Source organism: Poecilia reticulata, chromosome 4 (genome assembly GCF_904066995.2).
Source record: "Poecilia reticulata chromosome 4, P_reticulata-male-v2, whole genome shotgun sequence".
Lineage (NCBI taxonomy): Eukaryota > Metazoa > Chordata > Actinopteri > Cyprinodontiformes > Poeciliidae > Poecilia > Poecilia reticulata.
In genome coordinates this window covers 10,967,555-10,979,701 of record NC_088833.1, presented here as the reverse complement: position 1 = coordinate 10,979,701, position 12,147 = coordinate 10,967,555, and the positions used below count along the sequence as shown (strand labels likewise).

The window sequence follows — 12,147 nt, the reverse complement described above, 5'->3', positions numbered from 1 at the left end:
AAATAAGTTTGGAGGCCTTTTTAAAATGTTTGAACAAGTAATGGTTTATTTGTGGTTATCTGTCAGCAACAAAAAAAAGGTAAATGAAAAATGGAATCAACCCAAAATTTAATGTTGTAATATAAGATAAAGGACATCATTTAAACATAAAACCAATGGAAAAATACTTAAGACAAATGGGTTTTATCTGTTAGGAAATGGAATAATTAATAAGGCTTTTATAAATTATACTATTCTCATTTCTTTTTCATTTTTTACATGTTGTGTAAAAACTCGAATAAGGAATCATAGAAGGTTAATACTATTACAATACAATGTATTATATCTGTAATAACACAAACCATTTTATAAATTCAACAAGGATTTTTACCTAGTACTCATGCCAGATATTTGGACCTTTTTCCCAAAATATGATCAGAATTTGGCTCAAAGTTAATTTCCGTCTCCAAACAATGTATGCATTGCAAAAGTTATCTCTCAGATATTAGCAAACACAGAGAAAGCGGCCAAGAACGAAACAGACAGAGAGCAGAGAGGATTGGAAGAATGTAAACCTCACAGCGCAGGATAAATAAACCTGGTCTGCCCAATCATTCCTCATAAGCCCACACAATACTGTACACATTCTGGTACCAAAGAAGGAGCAACCATGCAAATCAGTTCATGTTGAGGAGAGAGAAGGGTTTCAAATAAAACAAAAATATGAAAGGAAGCATTTCAGCTGAGCAGATGTTTGCTAATAAATTACTGCCAGGTCTCTGACCAAGCTCAGCTTCGTGAAGCAACCCGAGATGGGCTTCCGTCCTTTCGCTTTGCAGCCAGAACACGTTCACCTCAAATAATGCAGGAGTTCACACGGACCGGACCTTTAGCTTGTCCATAGTGGTAACTCTATGCACTGATTCAAAAATTAAGAATACGCAAGAAATAGGAAATCTCACAGTCCAAAACTAATGTGGCTATATGTGAGAGGCCTGAACTGATCCATAAGGAGCTCCAAACAACTCAGATATGTAGATTTGAAATGTTCTACGAAATTTGTCTAAATTTAAAGGAGCAACATTCCAGCAACACTGGAAAAAAGGACGATATCCATAGTCCCAATTTTAGTTCTGTGCTTATCAATAACCAGAGAAAAGAGAAGCAAAACTTCTAACTATTAGTTAAAATAGGTTTTAAATTCATCACCATATCCTAAACACCCGCTTTTAAAAGATAGAAAAATGTAGGCAAATACGACAGATTTTTCCTATTTTCTAATTTCAAAACAAATTTGGACTGAATGGTGACATGAAGTGGCAGCTATTATCCTTGACCAGCATCTAGTGGAAGTGCCAAACTTAAGCAGAAAGCTAGACACATTTCTGTTTAATGTTATATTATGAAATTTCTTCAAAAGAAAAAATGAAATACTTCTCAAGATCTAAATTGGTGCATTTAAATAAAATGTATTTGATTAATGCTGAAAAAACACAACACAGACTCATAATACTTAGATGTATCCTTAAGGAGTCTAACACAACATACGTCAAGCTGTCATTCATCACAACTGTTTACAAAGTGAGAATCTGTCTCATCTCCCAGAACCAGCTTATGTTTATAGACCATATCTAGACATCTGTGTCAAGAAATTCCCCTAAATGACTTATAACCTGTACAGAAGGTGTATAACAATGTTTGTAAGATGTTGCAATTAAAATATATTTGAATACATTTAAGATGTTAAACAAAAATTAAGAAATGTTATATTTACTTTAACTAGGAAAAAAAACAAAAACAAACAAGCACATAGTTTATTAAAAAAGGTATCAAATTATGCAGATGTGGCCGAGAGGATTAAAAAATAGAGCAAACTGCGACTTCTAAGGCACTTTCATTTCAAAGAACAATATTGAAAAACAAAAGAAGCCAATCAGAAACAGAGACGCATGAAAGTAAGCAAGACTGTAGTGACCCAAAAATTGAGCAGAATAGGAACCTGTCCGAGGAATGTTCTGGAACAGCTCCTTCCCTGCCGGGCCGCACCAACATCCCAAAGCTAAAGACAAACCTCCAGAGGGATTTACCTCGCGCTGTTGCTGCTGCCCTGCGCTTGTTAAGAGGAAATGGAGGGGCTCTGAATCTGACATGATGAAGATAAGAGGTCAACAGGCCTAAAACAAGAGCCTGGTATATCCTTCATCAATCCCACATGTTTGGAGCGGGAGTGGCGAGGAGAGAGGGTGGGGGGGATGAGACCACAACCCTTTTTTTTTTTGTATAATAACTCAGATTCTACTTCCAGGAGTATTTCTGTCCTATATAGTACACGTGAACACACCCGCACGCACACGCACACACCCACACCCACACGCACACACGCACGCAGACATACGCTGAGCAAAATGACAGCTCAGCGAGGTTTGCGTGCGAGGGGCCTGGGCTGATGTTGTGTGGTCTGTGCGTATGCGAGCGTGAGGAAGAATCTGAAGAGAGTTCTGGGCAGTGCATGTGTGTGCATGAATGTCTGTAGATGTGTGCGTGTGTGTGGTCTGGGTGTGTGGTCTCCGGCGCGGGCCTGGGGAGAGCCTGCTGACGGCTGGGATGAGAAAAGAGCCGCTGTGTTTACTTTACTCTGGGGGCTGCTCATGGACACGGGAACACTGCCCAGACCCTTCTCTGTAACATCCAGCACGCACACACACACGCACACACCCCCCCCCCACACACACACACACACACGCACACACACACACACGTGTGGAACATCACGCACGCTCGCACAAGGAACCGAGTCACTAGTAACGGGACTCCTCATGTCATGCATCACCACAAATACCCTGCTAACAAGGTCAGAGAAATTGTAACTTTATTCAAACAGACGCTTAACTGCAAACTCTTTTTTCTTGCCGTTGAGCAACATGAAAAGGAAAAGAATCCCCAACTGGAACCGTTTAAGGGGGCAGCATCTTCCTAAAAAGGGATAAAATGACGAGCCTCTAGGGGGCATTAGAAGATGATAAACCACTTTGTTCTAACATGTGTCAAGCCCCGACTTTTTTCGTTGGCTAAATTTAATCATAGATTGTTTTTAGCTTCCTTTCTACAGCAGGAATCCCTCAGAATCATGATGCTGCCACTCTCCCATGTATCACTCTTTACTTTCCTTTGAAGGTCACCAACACCAGAGTTGCCTCCAATTATACAGCAGCTGTTAGAGAAAACTATGCAGAGTGTTGTTTAAATAGACATTGTTCATATTGTTGAGTAGAGGAGTAATATCTTTTTAACTTACATCTAGGATGGAAAAAGCAGATAATTTTTGTTGAGGTTAGGTCAACATTAAATTTTTTAACATCTAGATGAAAAATAAGAAAAAAGATTCGACTGAACTATAAGAAATTACTAATTTAATCAACTGATTTTTTTTTTATTAGTATATTAATTCAATGCCAAACTTAAGTTATGGGTTGAAATATTGAAGATAAGTTCATCTACTTATCATTTGTAAAGAAAACTATTCTTTTGATGATTTCCTTTACTAAAGGATTGAGAGCAATTTTTTTTTTTTTTTTTTTACACAATCTTAAAAAATATCAGTAACAACTCAGGTTGTTGAATCACAGTGTGCTTTAAAGAATGTGACTGAAACAATTCATAATTACAAAAAAAAAAGAAAGGTTCACTAAATTTTTATTTAAATAACTTATAACCAATCCAGACCTGTAAAGAGTGCATCCACATCTAAAAGACAGATCAACTTATTAGCCAATTACTAGATTTTTGCTGGATCTTTTTTAATGTTGTTTTTTTTTATGATGTAATGACCATTCAGCCAAAGATAGAAATAGATTTTTGTTGATTGGCTTTTAACTAATGATCAAAAACTGGAAAAGTCAAACTTTTTTGTTTCTGTTAAATGGATCAAAACGGAAAACTGGCACTTCTTTCAGTTTGCAAATGCCTAAACAACCCACACGTTTCTTAGTACTCTGTTTCACCTTAAGTAAAAAGCAAACAAAAACGAGGAATATGTGTTTCCTTCAACTTCAAGAAAAAAAATCTTGCATTCTTTATTTTGTATTAAATTCAAAATGACAATTTCTATCAAAGTGCCAGTGGTTTCTGTTAAGGTTAGTGTTTCTTGAGCTAAACATTGGAACTAAAGTCATGTAAAAATGAATAAGTTTATATGTGTTACAGACCTTAGAACGATAATGAGAATCAGCAGGTCACTCTGCAAAAAACAAACAAAATAAGACCACCAAAAGCCTGAATCTTGTAGTTCCAGCCCATACAACCTTCTCTTCATAGAAGCGCTACGAAGCGTAATGCTTTGCAGGGAGGATCAGAAGAGTATTTGATAAAAAGAGCAAATGGCAAATGAAGAATCCAGTTTTGACATCTGTTTGCTTCTTTTACTCTCACACCCACATGTAAGTTCTGAATAATAAACCATCTTGATTATCTCAGATTGTCTTGATTATCGGAAACTGTTGCTTCCCACGAGATGCATGATAAAATTAGACAAAATTAGTGTATCTCCTTTTAGTTCTTGAACGTGAAGGATGTGCTACATTCACTGCATTAAAAATACAAATGCTACTAAAGCATTAAGATGATATATTTAGTTGGGCTTAGCATTTTTACTGCCATTTCAATTATTTTTAGATGGAGAAACATGTGCATAAACAATCATTACGGATAAATAAAAGTCTTGCATGGATTAAATTATAGATTTAGTTAAACCTGGCAACAATAAGACGGATTTTTCTTCTATTAGACTCTCAATGCAATTCTAACGGCTTCATATTTTCCTCTGGTCATACTAACTCTTAGCAACAACTAAAAGAATAGTGTAATATTGTAGTAAGTGAAGCATCAGATAATGTCTTCAGGATTTATTTAAATGACACTGATTTCAATTATTCTAACATCAAAACATGAAAAACTGTAAACACACAAATAAACAAATTTATCTAAACTAGTTGACCCCCTATAATCGCAACACACACGACCCAGTGCCCTGCGACAAAGTCATGAATAAGGCGTTCAAATTTTGGATCATTTAGCCCTTGGAGCTAAAAGGTGACTCGCATATGGCAATGATTGGCATAAATTTGTGCTGGAGTGTGAGTGTAAGCGAGTGTGTGATGGGTTCAGCGGGCACAAAGGGACCCATTTAAAACAGCTCATCACCCTCAATCCATCCCCCTCTAAGCACCATACACACACACACACACACACACACACGCACCATTTTGCTCCCCATCATTATATAAACACTAGATTCCATCAAAGATCCCTTCGACTCCTCTGAATGCACAGAGCCAACCAAACATCTCCCAGCCTAGGATGACTGGGCCGACCCTAAACAATCTACTTTTCTGTTCGCTCTAAGATGTGGACAGCCTAATGTAGCAGATAGCCAGAAATTGACCATAATATGTGTGAACTGTATCAGATTCCATATAAATGGGGCTCCATTAAAACGGACTGTGCACAGTCTGTTTGGAAACTTGTCCAGTGACTGCTGACCGTTTCTACAATGACTCAGCATCTCCTCCGCAGAGCAGCCAGTCTGAAAGTTCATGGAGACTCTTCATGAAGACAAACTGATCAGATGTTTGCCTCTGGCTCCCTGTCCTACCAGCATCATATTTACCCACAGGCTCTGTTATGTTTGGGGCTATCTGTTTGTTTGTTTGTCGGTCTCCAGCGCTTCACTGAGTTAGGCTTAATGAAGTGAAGTCGCCAATTTCCCAGATAAAAAAAATCTTGAAACAATAAACAGAAATATGAAGAATAGGCCTGCAACTGTAAGAAAATGTTTTCAGAGGATTAGGAGGCTGGAGACAGGCGGCTCTGCCTGGTGACGAGGCTCAGTGGAGCAATCTGAACCTTGGTGAGCCGGGCTGGAACGTTTCTACCCCGGCTGGTTTATGTAAAAAAAAATATATCTATATAAGCGTGAGAAACATTCAGAGTCAAAACAGAAGCGATGTAATTAATTATGGAGCAGAAATTCAATATGTTACAGCAAAAATCTGTACTTCACAACAACATATAAAATATAACAAAAGAAGGAATGTTTAAATTGACGGGTTTATTACTTTCTCTTATTGATAGGGCTCTAACTCATTTAGACGTATTTTTTCAAAGAATGCTTGAATATTACTCAAATAATTTATTCTTAATAAAATTATCTTTTCCTGCTTTTCTGGAATAAATTTTGTCACAAACTGGTGTTCCAGATAAACTGAATTAAGTGTATATTGAATAAAAGTATCAAAAATACATTTGTTTCTTACTTTGCTTGTGCAACTGTCTCAAAAATTATTTGACTACTAAGCAAATGAGAAGAAAATGTGAATTAATCTCCTATTGAAAATTTTTTTTAAATCCTACCTTTAAATTTTAGATAATTTGCTCAATGAAAGTACAACTGGATAATGAAGACAATGAAGAATAGGCCTGCAACTGCAAAACTTTCTCTTTTTTTAACTTCTGAATTCCTTTTTCCCTGGGTTTTTAGAGCCACGCTTCAAAAGGGTAACATCACACATAAGAACATGCCCTTCAAATGAGACATGCAAGATATGCTTACTTTGTTGATCTTAAGTTAACAAATGAAAACAATTAACCTAAACTTCCCCATATCTACAGTCAGAGCAATAAGAGAAAGGATTAAAACTAAGAAATGAGTTGGTGGATTAAAACACTTTCATCAAGAAATCAGTTAGTGACTTGGAACTGTGACAAAACACTGGAGAAGGACCAGTTTATCTTCCCACCATGTGCAGTGAGAAGGTAAGGGGCGTAGCATAACTTCTAGAGATGTAACAAAAGTGCAGCAAAGAGAGGCATCTTGGAGTCACCAAGTCTCCATAATAGTTGTTAAATTAAAGCAACATGCCAGCTGGTTGTTTGCCAGAAAAAGTTTTAATATATCTACTACTACAAACTTAAACATGTGTAGTTTGATAAACTCTACTTGGACTTTTACTGAATGCGATACTTGAAGAGATTAAACAAATGTGAACAGTTCAGTAATTTTAGATGAGACTTGTTTAAAGCAGGTTGAATGTGAAAAAACACCTGATGGACATTGTGAAATAGAGTAGAGGGTCTGTGATGCTCAGAGTCTGTTTCTCTCACAAGCATTCTAGAAATATTGTTTGAGCGCATGGCATCAGGAGCTCTTTAAAACAACAAGACATTGTAAATGAAAATCTGATGGGATTCTTATTGGATGTCTTAAGATTAATGACACAAACCATATGACAGAATCTTGAAAGACATCCTACAGAAATTCTGTGGGATGTGTTGTTATCCTGCTGGAGAAAATGGATGCAATTAAAACCAGGGATGTCAATAACCACAGCATTGGCAATTTAAAGCACAAATAAATACAAGGAAGTACATTTCTTTGCGTGAAATTGTGATGCTTCAATAACTATATGAACTTATTTTTAAGTTGTGAATAAGTTTCAGTCTTCTGTTTCTCTGTCTGTAAATTCAAGGTTCACTATATCACAGGAACCACAGAGTGAAGACCAGTGGCTGGTAAGGCTTTTAGCTGGGCTACCAGGTGGGGCACACCGCAAAGAGTGCAGGGGGGATAAAGGGTTAGGGTGAGCTTGGTTCATAAATAGGGCTTGGCCTGACCCCCGTCACTCAATTCACCCCCGCCTCAGCGGAGCAGCGTCACTGAGGAAAGCCTCAGAAAATACAGCCCACCACATTCCACCAAAACAAACAAGCAGGGCCACCCAAATTTTTCAATTAGAGCCCCAGGAGGGGACAGGAAATGGATCAGTGTAGCCTTGCCCCTGTGTTTCCCTCCCTCCCCTCCTTCTTCCCTCTGACTTAGGAGAAGTGGAGGAGAAGGTGAGACAAAGTGCTCTAAGTGTGGCCCTGCTAGCATGGATATAAACACAAATCACAGACATTTGTAGGACACAGCCCCAGCTTGCTGTGAACTTGTCAATCACCTGCTCTCTTTCACTCTCAAGTCCAATCAATCTGTTGAGCAAACACACATGCTGAAGTACTGTTTTCCCTGGACAAACCTACTTAAAGAACCTATGCTACAGCAATATTTGACTAAGGAACACAAAAAGGGATTAAAGAAGCGCAAAACGTGTTGAGACTGAAAACACTAATGAACCTGAAAAAAGAGACAAGACTTTATACAATAACAGAGACTCTTAATTGAAAAAGTTAATAGAAGCAAGATCACAGAAGAAACATAGCTGTTTTCGAAAGAGGGCATTGCTACACCACTTCTAAAATGGTCAATAAACTAAGTTTTTTTCTGTAGCAAAAAGTAAACATTTTTACAAGTTCCATTTTAATAAGCATGATTAAGCCATGCAATGTAAAAACTGCTTATATAAATACGAAAGATTAAATTATGATACAGTATGTATATGAAAAGTCCTGTGTAGTAGGACATCTACTAGACAGATTTATCAATGACCAAAATAATCAGTTGCTGGGAGAACTTTTAAAATTCAGCATGAAAGAATCTTTAACAATCACTGTACCGCAGAAAACTGACTTGAAATTAAATTAACGTTTAATGGTTTTATCTTATCATGCACAATTGACACTAAAGAGACTTAATAAATTGGTTTGTCCAGATACTCTTTTCACATTCCCCAAAAATATGGATGTAAGGTTATTTTACCTTTTAATGGTTACCAAAACTATAAATTCATCATTTATGATAAACAGTAAAATACAAAAAGCTTAATTTATAGATAATTAAACTGTTAGGATACCGTTTCACCTAAAACAAGTGTTAGTAAATCCAGATGAGATAACTTCAGTGAGACGCTTATCTGTTATGGATTGTCAGCTGAGTTGTAATCTGCCCAGCCATGTAGCAGTCATCTAGAAATGCCTAAATATTTGTAAGCAAACGGTTTTTTTAAGGCAAATCTTTTGGCAATGACTTAGCAAGCACCCCGCCGAATTTACCCTGGATCGTCCACAGAACGTGAGAAGCAATCGATATATTCTGTAAAAAATAAACGGCCCCAGGACATTAAAATTTTATAAAATTTTAACAGAGTTTGGCATGGCTAACGCTCCTGTCATAAACTTTTAGCGAAAGGACAGTTAAACCACTTCAACTAAATTACTTACAAACACTGCTATGTTATAGTCAGCTCAATTTAGGATATCAAGATTATTCATGGGTGATTTTAAATAAAAAACATCAAAAACAGCCGCTTTGTTGATTAATTTGAGAGCTAACGTTAGCTTAAGCTAACATCCGCTAGACGAAGCTAGTGAGTCAAATCCATGTCAAAGAAGAGAGTCAAGTACTGTCATTCGCCTTGGCTGAAATCCTACTAAAGTTTATAGTCCTCTAAATTGCGTGATATAATCATTATCACCACATTATAAAAAAGAAGGACAAAATATTGCAGAGAAATAGGAACTCACAGTTCAAAGAGGCTTGTCTGCAGCGACTGCTTCCTGTTTTCTGTAACAACTTCCGGGCAGAACCTTCAAAATAAAACACGTGGAAAAGTTTGACCATTATGAATTCTTTTTATATATTTGGACGAATCAATTAAATCAACATAAAGCAAAATTTACTAAAATCATCTATATTTATTCACTTTATTATTCACTTTATCTGTGATTAAGAAAGTGAGCAGATAATAAATTTTTATTACACAGTCTGCAATCGGTATGAAACGGATGTGTTTTATTGCCATATGCTGACTAAGAATTTTTTGTACATCAAATTTAAAACACTGCAATAAATAAATTCAAAATTAATGTCACATTAATTTTGAAAGCCTTTTTTAAATTTGTTGTTTGCCTCAAATACACATTCTAATAGTTAAACTAAACTATTTTAGGTAATCTTATGGCAAATGTAAAGCATCTTGTCAGAATAGGGTCTTTGCAACAACAACAAAGACAACCTGCATTTTTCTCAGGAGAATCTGACGTCCTTCGTGGAAGAACACTGGAGCCCAGTGGGAGCTCTGCTCTTTCCTTGTCTCTCTTTTCACGGTGCATCACTGAGGTATTTCCACTTGTTCTGGGAAAGTCGCAGCATCATTAGAAATGCAACAGAGACCACCCAGGCTCACACTGGAGCACCGATACCATTACATTTATCTCACCAAATTGTGCAGGGCAGAAAGACTTTCTGTGATAAGGCAAGGCCCAGTCCCCAAGGAAACCATATTGTCCAATTACACGGGGTAATCTGATAATTGAGGGATCAAACTGTGACTTGGGAGCTTGCACAGATGCTGATGTCACACAGAGGCTGTTTGTCTACATAAACATCTACTTAACAGCAATGACGATGGAAGATTTTGATCTTATTCTCAGTGGTATAGCCATTGCCAGTGAATGAGAGCATCAGTGGTACATCACATATATCTTGTGGTGAGGCAACAATCTAATGTTGACCTATTTTACTGTATACTCAAACCCATTGAACTTGTCCACTTCTAATTTTGCTACAATCACAGGCTGCGATAGGTCTTATCGGCATTTTATTTAAAAATGGCTGTTCTGTGAAAACCTCCTAGATTTTTTTATAGAGATCATTACTGAACAAACAGAATCATGAAGACCAAAGAACACACATAAAGCTCCAAACACCTCATACAGCACTGTTCAATGCATTGTCTAAAAATGGAAATAGTATGGAACAACTCCAAGCCTATAAGATTGTTCACTTAAGCTGTTCACTTAAGAGCAAAAATCAGTGAAGCAGCCAATAGTTCCATAACTTTGCAGGAGCTGCAGAGATTTACTGCTCATGTGTTAGAATGTTTTGATAGAACAACTATTAGACTTGCTCTTCAGCTTGGATTGGAGGTAGAGTGGCAAAAAGACAGCTGTTGCTGGAAGAAAGTCATTAGAAATCAATAAAGGGGAGACATCAAAATTGTGGAAAACTGTGCTTTGGTCAGATGAGAGAAAAATATAATTTCCTGGCATACTTGCAACAATGCCTTGTCTTGGGAAAAAAATAATGCTTCTTGAACGTACCGCCTCCACAATGAAACAAGGTGGTGGCAGTCTTTCTTCATCAGTGACAGAGAAGCTGATCAACATTGATGAAAAGGTGAGTAGAGGTCAACACAGGGCAATCTTTGAAGAAAACCCATTACAAACTGAAAAACTCTAAAGACGGCAGCAGGGCAACAATCCTAAGCATACAGCCAGAGCTTCAATTCAATGGTTTATATAAACACAACTTTTTAAATGGCTGCTTATTTTAAACAACAATTTAAAAGAAAACATGCGAATTCATGTTCTTGTGTTTTTCAGACAGCTTAGGTTTTCTGGACAGGTGTCCAGGTGTTGCTATGTTGGGCAGTGATGGCAATTTAAGTTGTTATCATGACCTCCCTCACCCCTGTCTAATTCATGTCCCGTAATGGCACATGCTGCGCTGGCACCGTTGCTCATCCCTCAGACCTATTGTTCATTGTTTGTCTCCTCTAGTTTTTCCCATGGGCCCCTGGCCAGTGAGAGGAAAAGGTCACTGTAAATATTGCACTGAAATCCCTCCTCCCACCTCAAGCCGGTCCTGAAGATGGAACAGACGAGCCGTGGGTGAGCACTTCCTTCCTGCACAGGGCATAGCAACTGTAACACATCAAACAAGCAGCAGTCCTTCAGTGTCAAAGATGGCTGCTGGGAGATCACATGCTCTGTGTTTACATTGTATTAACCTGGGGGGTCCCAACCTTGGTAAAGAAAATTACAGTGTCATATTGGTATGTACAGATTTTCTATCATGTCGGCCATTAATTACGTATTATTTCTTTCAATTGCCCAGTATGAAGCCAGTCACTGTCTGTTTTATGTGTACCACAAAAATGTAAAAAATGTATTCCTAGGAGACTTACTATAGCTGAGGAACGCTGACCCAAGCATGGCTAATCTCTTGCCCCGTAGCGCTGCTGTTAATATAAGACGAGAGGATTTTAAATAAACCTCTGATATTTAGGTTTGTTTTGTTTCTGAGTGCTGTTTTATCTGCAGTAGCTCTCTTTTCCTGGAGAAACTGGACTCAGGAAATCCAGGCCTGTGCCAGGCTTAAGTTTGGAAAATCACCCAGATGAACAAAATGCAAGAATTAAGGAGAACAGAGGCTTTCAGACTGAATGCTAGCAC

The 12,147-nt window shown here is 37.6% G+C and overlaps 1 protein-coding gene across 1 annotated transcript in view; it reads right to left on the bottom strand.

Moving 5' to 3' along the window:
- Positions 1-9,523, bottom strand: part of exoc2 (exocyst complex component 2) — a 51,834-nt gene extending 42,311 nt beyond the window's left edge. Inside the window, exon 1 of the mRNA XM_008406707.2 lies at positions 9,436-9,523. The gene's annotated coding sequence lies outside the window, so the exon portion shown is untranslated. The remainder of the gene's footprint in view (positions 1-9,435) is intronic.
- Positions 9,524-12,147: the final 2,624 nt, after the last annotated feature.